Genomic DNA, 16,755 nt, shown 5'->3' on the forward strand with positions numbered 1-16,755 from the left:
CTACAATTAGGACAGATATATCCGGGCCAAATAAGAAAGAGCATTAAAATTCAGGCTCAGGTTTTCCAAATAATGTAGCAATACACTGGGAGTTCTATCTGGATTTGAAAGAAAAAAGCCATGCATAAAGAGAATATGTATGGCAATGTTGTGTTATAGTTGGATGAAAGGAAAATATCTTGAGTCAAGTAGAAGTAGAGTGTGGATGAAACTGATGGTTGCTTTTAGATATCTATTACTAGCATCTTCTCTTTCTTTAATAACTGGTCCTCTTTTTGAAAGAGGCTTTCCGTGAAGAGAGAGGTGATCAATGAGACAGAAGCATAAGCTAGGTGATGCTTTAGGGAAAGCTCTTTAAAGTGTGACTCACTTGCCTCTCCTTCTTTTCCTTCTTGGAGCTCAGAGATGATGGCTAGAGTTCCAGGACACATTTTAGCCTATGGGGGAAAGACCAGGAAGAATTGCAAAGAGCTCAAATTGCATACTCTTGAGCCACTGAACTGATGCCAGCTGTCCTCTCCTTCCAGATTTGTCATTACATGTAAAAGATTATAATAAACCCTTAAGTGTTGAAGTCACCATAGTTGAATCTCTACTACTTGCAGTGAAACACAGTTACTAATGATAGCCAATGGTCTGACAAGAGACAGGACTGTGATTAACCTATGCCTTTGGGCAAGAGTAAAGAAAACTTCTTTGTCCTCAGGGAGCTATAATTGAGTTAGGTAAATAAGACTTCTATCTTGAAACAATAGTAAACATGATATAATAATGTATAATTAAACCCCTATTTAATTTCACACTACAGAAAATATATTATATAGGAGTTCAAAGGAGAGGAAACTCAGGACATGAGCTAACCCATAAGTAATGGATAGATTTGCATAGAGAAAGAAAATGTCAAGGAATTTAGAGAGAGTAAAACCATCAAGTTGAGAATTAAGATGACATACTTTATATAATACAATATAATTGATTTTTTTTAAGTCAGGAATATAGTTAGGCAGTTCATATAATAGGAGAAAATGATAGGAGGCTGGCAAGTCTCACAGGAAAGACTGGATTTAATACGATAGAAAGTAGGGAGCTATTGAAAATGTATCCATGCAAGTCACTTTGAAGATTTTGGGTACAGCATGAAAGAAATTGGAGAAAAGCCTTTACCTGAAGAGATTAGCCAAAAGACCACGACAGTAACCCAGAAACAAGGTGGCAAGAGTCTGAATCACACTGTACAAGTGAAAAGAGATGAGAAGGCATGGATACAAGAGATATTTCCAGATTTCAACTAGTGAGTAATCTTTACCAATGCTTAAAAAGATAAGACCGGAACCAATCATGATCAGCATCCTACCACAAACTATTACTGCTTTGGGTGAAAGGCTGTAATGGCTCTCCAGTGAACCTTGAGGACTCCATAAACCTCATGAAGAAATCCCTCCTAATAAGATGATATGCACTTCTAATGTTTAACATTTCTTTAGGCCCATCCATCAGATTTTATTGTTTTATTTAGATAAAACTGTAATTTTCTTGGTAAATGGATTGCTTATTTTTGTTGTTTCTATTTTTACCACATTTTGGTTAAGAGTACGGGCTCCACAATTGTACCACATGGGTTTGAGTCCTGCCTTTTCTGAATATCAGCTGTATGACCACGGACAAATTGCTCAAACTCTGTATGCCTCAGTTTACTCATATAAAAAAATAGAATAACACTTTTTTCATTTGAGTATTTAATAAGTTGATGCATATAAAGAATTTAAGGTGGGGTGTGGTAGCTCATGCCTGTAATCCCAACACTTTGGGAGGCTGAGGCGGGAGGATCACTTGATCCCAGGAGGATGGGACTGTGCTAAATTGTGTTTGTGCCATTGCACTCCAGCCTGGGCAACAGAGTGACCTTGTTTAAAAAATAAAATAAAATAAAATAAAATACTATAGAATACAAATGTTCAACAAACTTTAGTATTATCATTATTCTGAAATTAGCTGGTTTCTATTTGGTTCAGTAGGGGAAAAATGTGTTATTCAATAAAGAGCACTAGTATGACAAACCATATGGAATAATATTGTCTATAATAAGAAAAGAGAAAGGAAAAAAAGTCTCTTATTTCATCGTTGAAACTGTGTTTTTTGCTTAGTGAGGTGTGGTGGCACATGCCTGCACTCCCAGCTACTTGGGAGGCTGAAATCAGAGGATCACTTGAGCCCTGGAGGTTGAGGCTGCAGTGAGTCAAGAGTATGCCACTGCACTCCAGTCTGGGCAACATAGTGAGATCCTATTTCAAAAAATAAAAAATTTTAAAAATTCAAAGAAAAAAAAACCCTGTTTTCTACTTCATGTGTTGATTCTTCCAGGTTTAATGGCCTTGTTCTTTCAGGATTCTCTCTGTATCTTTGCTTGTGCTGGCCACCTCAAAGCCACGAGGGTTGCTTGGGCTCACCACTGCACGAAGGTTCAGGATATTCAACACTGAGATGTGGGAACATGAAGGGTGGACATCTCCCAATACTCCCCAACTATCTGTGCCCATTTTCTAGTCACTCATCCTTTCTCAGTCTTGATTTACCCTTCTGAAAAATGTGGGTCCAAATTCATGCAGAATCTATCTCACTACCACAAAGTTCAGAGGAACAGATATATTTGCGTGGTTTACAAAGTTTAAAGCACTGTTCAAATGGATTTTGTTTTCATCACTGACATCATCACCTCTATTGTCTACCCTTCACATACAGCAGAGTACACTTACAACAAAATCACTTCCATTCTCACAGTTTATCTAACAAAGCCTACTGTGGTGGGGGATGGGAGGCGATGGGAAGTAGCTATATGTGTGCAGGAACGCCATCTCTGTCTGAATTCCCTGAGTGCACAGTCATCTGTTCTCTGACGAACTTCTTGATAGGCTGCGTCTGTCCTTCCAAGTATGTTATTTCTTCAGCATCGGAGGCCTTCTGTTAGAGTCACACTTTCATGGAAATTTTCCATTTCTTTTTTGTTGTCATTATTTTTTTGAACTTTTATTTTGGGTTTGGGGTACATGTGAAGGTTGAGTACATAGAAAAACATGTGTCACGGAGGCTTCTTGTACACATTATTTCATCAACCAGGTATTAAGCCCACTACCCAATAGTTACCTTTTCTGCTACTCTCCCCTTCAGGTAAACCCTAGTGTCTGTTGTTTCCTTCTTTGTGTTACACGAGTTCTCATCACTTAGCACTCACTTATAAGTGAGAACGTGTGGTATTTGGTTTTCTGTTTCCATTTCATTTTCAGAAAAATTGAATCTCTCCACTAAACACCTGGACAGAGGTTTCTCCAGTACCTTGTACCAGTGTTGCATTTTGGGCAAAAGATCAAAAGATATTTTTCAGACAAGGACACAGATTTCTGGCCTCACTTGGCCCCTGTAAATGCCTGAGGCCTTCTCACTGGCCAGGAATTTTGAGGCCAGTTTTTTCATGGAGTCATTAATCCCCATCGCACTTAGCCTCAAGCTTCTCCAGTAAACTTTCTGCTGACATTTTGTCAACCTCATGCTGGTGGATGATCCCTGATGTGGTAGACTCTTTCTTCTGAGCTCTGTGAAATTCGAAATCTACTCTAAATAGCTCCTCTGCTTCCCAAGAAGCTCCCTCTACCTCCCAACTTTAACTCAACTTGCCTCCCTCCACAGGACACTACTGCCCCTTGAATGACAACTAAGTTTGGCTTATTTCTATCTATGAAGAGACTTTTATTGGTTTCAGCTGTGTCACACAGTACAGGCTGACATGTCACTTTCTTTGCTTGTATGAAGGTGGTGGTGACTTTTTCTTTGATCTTTCTGCTACAAAGACCAATGATCAATTGTATCTCTAGACAAGATGGAAAAATGTAATAATAAGAATACGGGAAAGAGAATTATCATATCAACATTGTAAGTTTCTATGCCAAATGTCTAAGAACAATCAGTACATAATAAAATATTTTACTGTGTAGCAACCGTACTTGATAAAGATTTTTTCCCACACTTTTTCTCATTCATAAACTTAAAACTGTGAGGAAGAAGGGCAGCTGTTAGTTACTACTTTTTTAAAAAGGAGATTGTAACTCAGAATGCTAATTGACATTCCTGTGGTTACTTGGTGAGAAATAAACCCTCTGTTAAGCGTCAATCATCTGACACTTGTTCAGTGCCTCTGTATACAGCTACAGGCTTTTAAAACATTAATTTTAATCATGTACATATCATATGAATATGGGATTTAAAAATGCATGTAATTTTATCGTGTTATTAATTCATTATTTGTACTTTAAGAAAATGATCTTGCACCAACTCTCTCTCATCTTACGCTTAAGTAAAATGACCTTCTAAGAATGGCTTTCTGCACAGTCGAGCCCTCTGAGCTGTCAAGCCTAGATGCTTGTTTCTCGTTTAATGGAGAGGGCTTGCATGGGTGAAATGGTTTTATCCGAATGTAAACCCTTGCCATCAATAAGTAACTGGCCTGAAGGCACAAAGTGACAGAGTAACACTTTCAAAATTAATTTCCTTAACTGACATTGCTGTTCTTTGGAGACTGGTCTCCTCTATGGGACATTGCTCCAGAAGCAAAAGTGAACATTTTTCAATATACAATTGTAGCTAGATTTCTTTAATCCCATAGGGTGAAGTAAATCTGTGTAAATGTTGTAGTTCTGTGGCTGAATCAACACAGTTTCAGAGAGGCCTATATTTTGCAAAGATAAAGAAAAAATAATTAACAACAACAACAAAAACATAGCAGACCAAATCATCTATCAGAAGATAAGCCTAAGGGAACTCATATTTTTTGAGGGTCCACAAAAATTATTTTGTCCTTATCCTCACAGTAACCTTTTGAAGCTGGCTATTATTCTTCCCATTTTTAAGATTAAAAACCTGAGGCTCAAGAATTAAGTGGCTTGAACCAGGCCATGGAAATTAAAAGCGACGGAATTCTGTTCAACTCTGAACACTGGGTTTTTCCCACTTTTCTGCATAGGTTCATGAAAAGTGTACATAGTGTCATCTTCTCCAGAGCCATCATGGGCATCAGAAGGCAAATATCTCATTTCCTGTGGGTACCATACAACCAACTCTAATTCCTAATTTTAAACAGCTTTACAATTTTAATTATAATATTTTAGACCAGTCATTGTTTTTTGTGTGTCTTAAAAGGCTGACCTATTTTGTCAATGAGCCACATGTACTTTCTTTATTTTTTGCTTATGTTTTTTAGGATACATTCTATAAACAACATTCTAATTTAGCAAAGAAAGTCTACCTTGAATTTATACTTGGTGCCAATTTATGTTGTAATATTACTGACAGTGTCACTTAATTTGCCTAGTTGCCTATGGTCTAAATGTAGGTAATTTACAAACCTTTAACAATTTTCAGCTTTGCTAAATGGTACAGAGAACTGCAATTACACTTAAAATGCACTGGCGCTCTATATGTCAGTAAAAAGCACCTACAAAGACATAATTATAATGTAATTGCCCACAAGTTCATAAAGTAAACATACATTATTAGAAGGCACTCGTCTGTTCAATTTAAGCAACATTACAGCTAACATATTGCATAAATAGGGAGCCATTTTGTGACTAGTTACTGTAATAAAAGGAGTTTAAATTAAAATGTGGTGCCTAAGTATATGTATTCTTAAGATCATTTTGGATATGTTATTGAATATCCAGTGACTTGCTTTTAACCTTTAAAAATGCATTTTAAATATTAAATTCATTTTACGGAAATATTTACAATAAATATATGTGTCAGATCTGATTGAAAATAGGTGTTACAGAAAAGCTTTTTTAAAAAGTTTTAATCCTGGGAGGAGACGCAGATTCATATTTTACACACATTTAGAAATATGATGCACATATAGGGAGATGGCCAATTATGATCTTATACTATGCAGAACACACAAATCAGTAACTTGAAACCACAAAAACATTTTTACACTTTGACTGTCTTATGATAAGTATATCACTCCTAAGCTTCAAAATTTCATCTATCACATAAAATATGCATTATTTATACCAAAGAATTCAAGCCATAAATTTTTAGAGGAAACAGGGTGTATAGCAGAGGTCCTATAACTCAGTTTGCCTTAATACATTTTCCATGACTCTTTGACTGGGTGCTCTTGATTTGAAATGCTATAGGGGAAATGGGTGGTGGAGGTGATGACTGGGGAAGGAGAGGACCACAGATTTGAAGCTTGATATTTTAGTAATATGTGTATTTGTAATTTAATATTTTTTATTCTGAAGCTTCTCAAAGACTTAGCAAACTCTTTCTCAATAGTATATTTGGCGCACTTCTATCCCTGAGTTGAGCATAAGAACAGGTAAGGAAATAAGATGCTTTATCCAGGTACATAGGATAGTTAGTTTTTAGTCAGAACAAAAGAAAACAAATAACATAAACTTTGGCAAAGTGTTAAAGGCTTTCTCAATAAGTGAGGTCTACAGTATTGCAAGATAAAGGCCCTTTTCCACATTTTTCTCCTCCATCTTCATTTTTCCAAAAGATTAAGTCAATTCCTGTGAAATAGCACCAGTCAGAACAAGAACTCTTCCACTTAGGTTAATTAGAGAAAAATAAGCAGATACTTCTATGTAGACACAATTTTTCTGCAATTTCTCTACTCGTTTTTATTCATAAATAGATGACTCAGGCGTAATAGTTGAGTATTATTAAAGTATGTAGGAATTTGAATATCAGTACTGTCTTACATACTAGAGTTCAGACCTGCAGATTTGTGCCAATATTTTGTCAGCTTTTCATGGGCTAAAAGTCATTCTCATCTTCAACAAGATATAATAAAAATAAATGTAATCCAAGAGAATTTAAAGGGATGTTTAAAAAATCATTCTGACTAAGAATACAAGAAAATAATCTTTCTTGAATTTGTTGTGAATAAACTGATAAACTTACCCCTTGGTCCAAAGTAGTGACGGAAATTTTGAGAGCTTTCTCTCTACCAGTAGAAATGTAGACAAAAGCTATCATTAGAAGTATCACTCTAAATATACATTTTTATTAGTTTCTCAGTGTTGTACGGTTTAAATAGGAAATTTGAACTTTGAGTAACTTCTAAAAACTTCCATTCCCTCTCATATTTCTCCAGCACCCTCTTTCCTAGATATCTGCCTTCACCTGGATCCAACACTTTTGATGATACATTTCCAGCCGTTGCATTCTGTATTTACATATGGAGAGGTAAGAATGTCATAATATTCTACCTAGATTAAACTGCTCATCATTTTTCTGATTTTTGCAGCCACCAGGATCCTACCCAGAGTTATGACCAATGCCCACTAGATGGCTCTGAACATGGCTTATCTCTTGATCTAGGCTACTCGGCTAGTTCAAGTCACAGGCAAATTAGTGTATGTTTGGCGTTATGATAGTCTCACTATGCAAACAGTCTATCTTCTGGTTGGGCATTTGAGTTTTGTTTCTACTTGTGATGCCTCTGCCTTACAACCATCTTTTCCATGAAGAAGACAGAATGGTAACTCAGAGCTTGCCACCATTTTGTGTAATTCCTATAGGCCAAGTATGCACTGGGGAAAGGGAAAGAAGGAAACAGGTTTTTCACTTCTGTAATGCAATTGCAACTTCTTTTTTTTCTAGTTAAAATTTAGGATAAACATTACAGCTAAAGCTTATAGCAGCTGCCTTTGTGGAATAATTTCTAGACTTCTAGGAGGAATTTTTGTTTCTATAAATACCTTGTATGTGTGAGCATATAGAATGCAAAGTCTCAGTAAGACCTGAAAATCTACAGATAGAGATTCCTTTGATTGTCTTAAGGAGTGATCGTTTTTAAGGTACAAATGGTCATAAGAGATGTAAGATTTTAAGTCTAATTAAAGGAATAGGGGGCGAAATTGAAGTTTCAACTCAAAAGCCAATATGACAGATATTGGATTCCAAATTGGGTTTTAAAAGAAAGCCTATATAAAGATTTTACAGGGAAGATTTGCCTTGTAGATGCAAGGAATACATGAGAATTTTGCATACTCCAAATGGACCACTAAGAACAAAGAATGCATATACTACTACTTTGGATCATTTTCAAAAGGAGGACCTAAAGGTTGCAATATGAAGCTGAAGGTGTATTTGGATCCTAGGGTTTGCAGAATGATTTGCAATGGGCCACTGAATATAGAACAGTCCCCATCTGGAGTCAGAGAAATTTAATGAGAGTAACCCTATTGTTAGGAACCTCAAAAGAACACTTAAATACCCACTGAGGGTTGACTTTTAACCATCTGTCAGGCCCATAGAGTGGAAAACCACCCAGCCTTATAAGAAAAGCTCTGTCTCTCACCTTTTCTCCCTCTCCTATACATGAACCTAAAATCGTCTGACAAAACAGTGATCAAATGAAGAAGTTGTTATAAAAAAAGGAAATTAATTGAATCATAATTCTTGTATGATGGTGCAGGAAAACACTAACTACAGGTTTTAACTTATGTAAAGAAAATGAAAGGTTTAACTTTGGAAGAAAATTGAAGTATTGAGTAATATCTTCTACTAGATACTAATTATTGGACTAAGTTTGTATATGATAGTGAGAACAAAATTCATGAAATCTTACTGTTTCTATCTGGGGAGATATATATTAATCTCAATGAAAAATATTTGTAAAATATGAAAATAAACTTGTACTTCAATATGTGAGAAATTGTGTTTGTTCAATATATGTATATAACAACTAGTTATCTCTTTGTGTGAATAAGTTTTTCCCAAATATTCCCAAGTTGGTTAGTTATAAGGTTGGTGGAGAATAAGGAGGGAGCATGGGAATGAGTTAGGGAAAGTTACGGAAGCAGATTACGAAGGGAGAGGAAATAGCAAAGAACATCTTATGGGCCAAAACAGAAGGAGCAGCAAGGGTAAAAGTAGCAAAGGAAGATGGTATGATTGGAACAACAATCTTTCCTTTGAGAGTACTGATGGTATAAATGTGTGAATGGAAAAAAAGAAGTGAAATGAACTAGCTACTTGAAATTCTTTATGGGGTTAAATTTGAGCTTTCCACACAGCATATAAAAGCCACAACACTCAGATAAAAATTATCTTTCACTGGAAAGACTTACAAGTTGAAAACTAAACTACTTCCTGATTTAAGCACACTATGATGTCACATTTGATTCTGCAGTAAATTCTCAAGTGGCTAATTCTTATACTGGCTGTGAAATTCATAGAAGATGAGCCATATAGAATTTTGTCTACCGAAGAAAGGTTAGAATCTGCCTCAGGGCATTATTTCATAGACATCATGTTTATACATGTTGCGATTCTTAGAAGGCCAACAACATTTTCATTAGGAATACTAAATACAAAAGAGTCTGGCAGATTGTGTACATAAGTAAAGAAAAATGAATTTCTACTTGTTCAGTTGACAAATGTTTTTATTTACCCTATAAAAATGCAATAGTATGTAAATTAGAATATATTTGCTAAAAATCCATTGCAGAACCATGTAATCCTCCCAAAAGAGTCAACAGTGAAAGCTCCTTGAGGCTAAAAGTAGTGACTGTTATTCCAGTGCTTTGGGAAGCTTGAAGCCAGGAAGTCAAGACCAGGCTGGGCAACATTGCAAGACTCCATCTTTACAAAAAATGAAATTATTAACTAGGTGTGGGGGTGTGTGTTTGCAGCTGCAGCTACTCAGGAGGCTGAAGTGGGAAGTATCCCTTAAGTCCAGGAGCTTGAGGGTGCAGTAAGCTAGGATCTTGCATTGCTTTCCCACCTGGGCAACAGAGCAGTTGTTGTCTCTGGGAAAAAAAAAAAAGAAAGCTCATTGAGAGCAAGGACTGTCTTTCTTTTTTCTTTTAATTGCTTTCTAAAGATATACTGGACATATGGTAAAATGTGCATATTTAAATAATAGTCTTTGACAAGTTTTATCATATGTATACACCCATAAAACCAATACCACTATCAAAATAATTAACTTGTCTCTCATCCTCCCAAAATTTTCTCTTGTCCTTTGGTAATTTCTCCCATCCACCCTTCCATGCCCCCATGACACACAGGCAGCAACTGATTGGCTTCCTGTTACTATAAATTAGTTTGCATTTTTAAGATTTTTATATAAATGGAACTGCTGTGGGTGCAACTCGCTGGGGCTGGTGTCGTGGTTAATAAAGGAACTTACCAAGACAGTTGTAGGTAAAAAAAAAAAAAAAAGGCAGATTTTTTAAGAGAAAGTATGAAAATACATTGCAAGGGTGCAATAGGCAGCACAGCAGAGAAGGGGCTGTCTGCTAAGAGGTGGGGGCTGGAGGGAAGTTTTATAAGGTCATGCTGGAGGGGGCTACATGCCAAGCAAGGTAGTTATGTCAGAGGTATGTATGTGATTTATCCATTTCTCAGAATAATTGTTCATTTTTTCCCCCATCTCTAGCCCTCCCCCATCAGTAGCCCTTCTTCACTTGGAGCCCCTTCATCATTGTTACTTATTGAAATAGCACATTCCTCCTCTGACAAAACAACAATGACAAATCTTTTGCATTGGGGAAGATGTCTCATCTTCCAACTACTTCCTGCTGGCCTGGACCATACAGTTGACCCTACCTAGGAGTGCTGGTCTGTCAGGAGGTCCTGTGGGTCATTGTCTCAGATTGTGGGACTTAGGATATTGGATCTTCTTGGAGGAAAGGACTCATCAGAGATGAGGAGCATGTCAAGGCAAAACTGGTGTCCAGCTGAATCCAGGAGAGATTTGTAAAGGTAGCAGGCATCACTGGGAAGAGACTTATATCCTGTTCACAGCATCATTTGAAATTGAAACTGCTAAATTACAGAAAATAAAATTTTGTTTCTTAAGCCAGTTACTGAAAAGGCCAAGAAAACCTTTTGCATTGTGACTATTTTTCCTTACTGGAAACCCATTTAGATAACCTGGAAGTGTAACTTGGTGAAAAAGTGTTTGAATTTAATTAGACACAGAATGTGGAACCAGTTTTAGAGAAAATATTATACCTTAATCATGTACAATACTCCTTTTATAAATTTCCTTCCATGAATTTTCTCATTACTTACACAGACCATCTATGACATGCTTGGATTTTCTGACTTGTCCTAGACATCTCTCTTTCTTAAACAACTAGTTATTTTACTTTAGGACAAGAACTTACCATACAAGGATCCTTTCTCATGTAAAATATCTTTGATATAACCTTCCTTTCTAAAAATAGCTCTTTACCTTTATAATCTTCTTTATGTCTCTCTTATTTCCTAGTTTCTTTTACCTTATTTTTATATATAACTTTAAAATAACCTTTGAATTAGACAAAAATTATCTTCCTTTTGTTAGGAAGTTAAAGTTTGTATTGCATGTTTCTGGGTGATTCTTGTGAAGCAGAAGCAAATAAAATTATGTACATACTGTAGAAGTTATCCCCCATCAAAACATTGCTCAGATTTATTGCTAGGCTTGTCTGAATAAGTGGAGGCTATTTTAATCCCTTGAGGTAGGACTATCTAGGTTGAAGTTATTCATTAAAGACTTAGGTAACTTTCCCAGGAGAAATAGGGCTATTAGAAGGAAAGATGAATTCAGATGTTGGGTAAATATTAAGCAGGCACCCATCTTGGAAGGCATATTTTTGCACCAAACGTGTGTGGGGTACTTAGACATTACCAGGAACTGGTGGGAGAATGGTATTTGGTTCCTTAAGTAATATAAAAGGATGTGATTTTTTTCTTTTAGAGGAGGAATGCCATTTGCCTCCATTATTAGACAGAATTTGGAGGATAGTTACTCAGAGAAGGTAATTAGTACAGAGTAGGCATCTCTTGAGACCAAAGGAAAATTTATAATCTTACTTGTTGCCTCTCGTATTACCCTTGGCTTTCTCACGTTGATGACAATGTTTGATTTGGAAGCCAGTAGAGCAGAAAGCCCCTTCAGCTCAAGGCCATCAGGGATTGGGATTCTGTCTCAGGGAGCCTTTGGTTCTCAGGGCAGTTCCGTTTCCAGTGGCTGAGCTTGTGGCAGATAAGGCTAGCTGTGTGGGGCTTTTTCCCATTTGTCCCATTGGTACAGTTTGCCTTCCAGTGTCTTTCTGAACCTGTGGCAGTTACCTGGATGAGTGCCTTTAGGGAAAGCTGGAGCAAACTGGACATTTGTGAAGCAGCCAGCAATTGAGCCTGCCTCTGGCCCTTTTGTTTTTCTTTCTCCTTAGCCCTATCAATTTTTCTCAAGGCTTCTAACTGAAGGAAAAGTCCACTGAGCAACTTTGAGATGCACTTTCCAAAGAGACATCTCACCTGTTGGAAAGTACCTTACTCTAGATGAGCAGAGGTTGAGAGACCCCTGGTCAGTTCAGGTACAAAGTATGCTGGGTGCTCAATCCAGGTATGAGGGGAAAAGTCTGAGGGAAGACTCATCATCCTCATGCTGTTTGGGATCACCTGGCTTAAGACACCCAGAGCAGGATGGCTGGCTGTCTTTATGGGAGAGTTAGAGTGAGAAAAGGGGGTTCTGAGTCCTCCAAAACGTGTGTAGGTTTGCCCTGATTAAGCTTTCACTGCCAATTGCACTACACCTAGGGACTGGGGACTTTTGACTAGAAAGAATAGGAGAGAGCCTTTCTCCCTTCCAGGCAAGGCAGCCAAACTTTTTCACCCCCTGGCCTTCAAGCTACACTAGCAAGTGGCCCTGGCCAGTTGCCAACAATTGCTAAAGGGGTACTAGAGTTTGTCTACTGGAAAACTAAAAATGAAAGCAAATTCTGAACTCTCACTCAATGCGGCAGTGGTCGTCAGACATCTTTCCACCGGAGCCTTCTGGTCCACCAAGGAGTGGCCTGTACCTTTATTTGTCTTCAGGTTCGGATGCTGTCCACTTACAGGTTGGAGTTGGAGGAGACCAAAGTGGGCAAGAGGTCCCCTAGCAGGCCACCAAAATGTTACCAATGCTACTAGCTGGGCCTGGTCTCATCAGTGGTAAAAAATTCACTAGGTCAGTTTTAGGTAAAGAAAGACAGATTTATTAGAGAAAGTATGAAAATATGTTGCAAGGGTGATATGGTTAGGCTTTGTGTCCTCACGTAAATCTCATCTTGAATTATAATCTCCAGGTGTTGAGGAAGACACCTAAACCCTCTGACTGAATCATGGGGGTAGTTTGCCCATGCTGTTCTTGTGATAGTGAGTGAGTTCTCACAAGATCTGATGGTTTCATAAGCATCTGGCATTTCCCCTGCTCACTCTTCTCTCCCCTGCCACCATGTGAAGAAGGTGTTTGCTTCCCCTTCATCTTCTGCCATGATTGTAAGTTTCCTGATGCTTCCCCAGCCATGTGGAACTGTGAGTCAATTAAACCTCTTTCCTTTATGCGTTACCCAGTCTCAGTTATTTCTTTATAGCAATGTGAGAACAGACTAATACACAGAGTGCGATAGACAGCATAGCAGAGAAGGACCCGTCTGCCAAGAGGTGGGGGCTGGAGGAAAGTTTTATAGGGTTGTGCTGGAGGAGGTTAATGTAGAACAAGTTTATGCTGCTGGGACTATGTGCAGAGCAAAGTGGTTGTGCCAGTTGTTTGTGATTAGCCATTTCTCAGAACAACTGTTCATTGTTCTTCCCCACTTGGGGCCCTCCCCAACCTGGGACCCTCCTCCACCTGGGACCCTTTCCTCACTGTTGCTTGCTTATCAGGATTCCACAGGAACCGAACAGTATTTCCTGTTTTTAATTATTTTGAAACTCATCCATGTTGATGATATCAACAGTTCATTCCTTTTTATTACTATAAAATATTTCACTGCATGGATAAGCCCCAACTTGTTTATCCTTTCACCTGTATTTTTGTTGTTATTGTTGTTGTTTTCCTTTTAGAGACAAAATTCCTCTCTGTCACGCAAGCTGGAGTGCAGTGGTGTGATCATAGCTCGTTATTGCCTCAAACTCCTATGCTCCAGTGATTTTCCCACCTCAGCCTTCCAAATAGCCTCACACCACATTGTCACCTGCCAAGCTCTTTTACCTGTTGGTGGACACTCCTTTTTTCCCAGTGTGTGGTTACTCCAGGAAAAGCTGATACGAATATTCATGTACAAGTCTTTGTATTCACACATGTTTTCATTGGGTAGGAGGTAAATACATGTGAATGGAATGGTTGGGTCGTATAGCAGATGTATGTTTAAGCTTTTAAGAAATTTCCAAGATGTGGTTGGCACATAGTGGTTGTGTCATTTTATATGCCTGTTAGCAGTGAATGAGAGTTCCAGTTTCTCCACACCTACACCAATACATGGTGTGATTATACCTTTAATTTTAAACATGCTGGTGAATGTACATGTAATGTTATTTTATTGAGGTGCTAACATAGTGACACAAGTGGAAAATTCCATACATGACCTCATGCACATAAACTTTGTTTTATGCAAAAAAATTATTTAAAATATTGTATAAAATTACACTCTAGCTATGTGTATAAGATGTATATGAAACAAATGTGTTTTGTCAGGTGCAGTGGCTCATGCCTCTAACGCCAGCATTTTGAGAGGCCAAGAGGAAAAGGTTGCTTGAGGACAGGAGTTTGAGACCAGCCTGGTCAACATGAGACTCTGTCTCTACAATTAATAATAATAATAATAATAATAATAAATTTTCTAGGCATGATAGCAGATGCCTGTAATCCTGGATACTCAGGAGGCTGAGGTTGCACCATTGAACTCCAGCCTAGGTAACAGAGTAAAGCTCTATCTCTAAGAAAAATAAATAAGTAAATAATAAAAATAAATGTATTTCACATTTAGACTTGGGTCTCATCTAAGGCACCTTATTATGCATATGCAAATATCCAAAATCTGAAAACACTTTAAATGCAAAACACCTTTGGTCCCAAGTATTTCAGATAAGAGATACTCAACTTGTACTCTGTTTTCTTCTCCTAGATGTTTTACAATTTTAGATTATACATTTAGGTCAGGTCTGTTAGTAATTTTGAGTTAAACTTTCCATATTATATAAAATGAATTTGAGTTCTATTTTTATTTATGGAAATTTGATTGTTTCAGCTTAGTTAAAAGTTAATCCTTTCTCTACTGAATTGCTTTTGCACCACCAATTGACCATGCATGCATGGGGATATTTTGGACTCTCTCTTTTGTTCCATTTATATATTCGTCTACTTTAATGTTGACATAAAAGCTTAATTTCTGTAGCTTTATAACAAGCCTCAAAATCAGGTAGTGTTAGTACTTCAACTTTACTTTTTTTTAAACAGTTGCTTTGCCTATTCTAATTTTTTTCCACTTATATATGAATTTTAGTATCAGCTTGTCAAGTTCTTCAAGATATTCATGCTGGGATTTTTCATTGATATTGTATTAAATCTAGATATGGAAAAGAGTAACTTGTTAACTACTGAGTATTCTGCTTCATAAACATAACTTTTCATTTATTTAAGCTATCTTTAATTACAATTAGCAATAATTTGTGGCTTTCAGTAAACATAGGTTTGTTGAGGTTTTTGTTAGATTTATTCCTGAGTATTTTGTTTGTTTGTTTGTTTGAGATGGAGTCTCACTCTGTCCCCCAGGGTGGAGTGCAGTGGGGCGATCTCGGCTCACTGCAAGTGCCACCTCCTGGGTTCACGCCATTCTCCTGCCTCAGCTTCCCAAGTAGCTGGGACTACAGGCGCCCACCACTACGCATGGCTAATTATTTGTATTTTTAGTAGAGACGGGGTTTCACCGTGTCAGCCAGGATGGTCTTGATCTCCTGACCCGATGATCCACCCACTTCGGCCTCCTAAAGTGCTGAGATTACAGGCGTGAGCCCTGCGCCTGGCCATATTCCTGAGTACTTTTTGATGCTATTGTAAATGACATATTCTTTCTATCTCAACTTTTGTTGGTAGTATGCGGAAGTTAAATTAATTTTTATATCTGTCTTGTATCTTTTAACCTTGCTATACTAATTTATTACTTCCAGTAACTTTTATTATAGATTCGATTAGAGTTTCTACACAGATGATCATACAATATATGAATAATGACAGTTTTGTTCTTTCTATTCCAACCTGGGTACTTTTTATTTTTTTTCTTGACTTATTGCCATGGGTCAAGTACAATTGTAAAGAAAATTGGTAAAAGTGGACATGCTTGACTTGTTCTTTATTTTAGGCAAAAAGCATTTGACCTTTCACCATTAAGTATAATGTTAAATGTAGGTTTTTGTGTAGATTTTCTTTATCAGGTTGAGGAATTTTCTTCTGAAGTAGTTTGGATGTTTGTCCTCTCAAAATCTCATGTTGAAATGTGATCCCCAATGTTGGAGGTGAGGCCTACTGGAAATGGTTTGGGCCATGGGGACAGATTCCACATAGATGACTTGGTGCCATCCCCTGGGTGATGGGTGAATAATCACTCTATTAGTTCACACAAGAACTAGTTGTTGAAAAGAGGCTGGCACCTCCTTTTCTCTCTCATGCCCTCTCTCTTTCTGTGTGATACTCCTGCTCTCTCTTCACTTTCCACCATGAATGATAGCTTCCTGAGGCCTCGCCAGACACTGAGAAGATGCTGGTTTCATGCTTGTACAGCCTGCAGAACCATGAGCCAAAAAACAAACAAACAAACAAACAGACAAACAAAAAAAACCCACTTTACTATATAAGTTACTCAGTCTCAGATATTCCTTTATAGCAATGGAAATTGGATTAATATAGAAAATTGGTACCAGGAGTTTGGTATGGCTATAAAG

At 37.5% G+C, this 16,755-nt stretch overlaps 1 long non-coding RNA gene across 2 annotated transcripts in view; it reads left to right on the top strand.

The window, feature by feature from the left end:
- LOC103882295 overlaps window positions 1-16,755 on the top strand; it is a 114,849-nt gene that overhangs the window by 79,928 nt on the left and 18,166 nt on the right. For both annotated transcript variants that reach the window (XR_004182261.1, XR_001900041.3), the window contains exon 4: window positions 7,148-7,239. This is a non-coding gene — a long non-coding RNA (uncharacterized LOC103882295). The remainder of the gene's footprint in view (window positions 1-7,147; window positions 7,240-16,755) is intronic.

This window comes from Papio anubis, chromosome 2 (genome assembly GCF_008728515.1).
Source record: "Papio anubis isolate 15944 chromosome 2, Panubis1.0, whole genome shotgun sequence".
Taxonomy (NCBI): domain Eukaryota; kingdom Metazoa; phylum Chordata; class Mammalia; order Primates; family Cercopithecidae; genus Papio; species Papio anubis.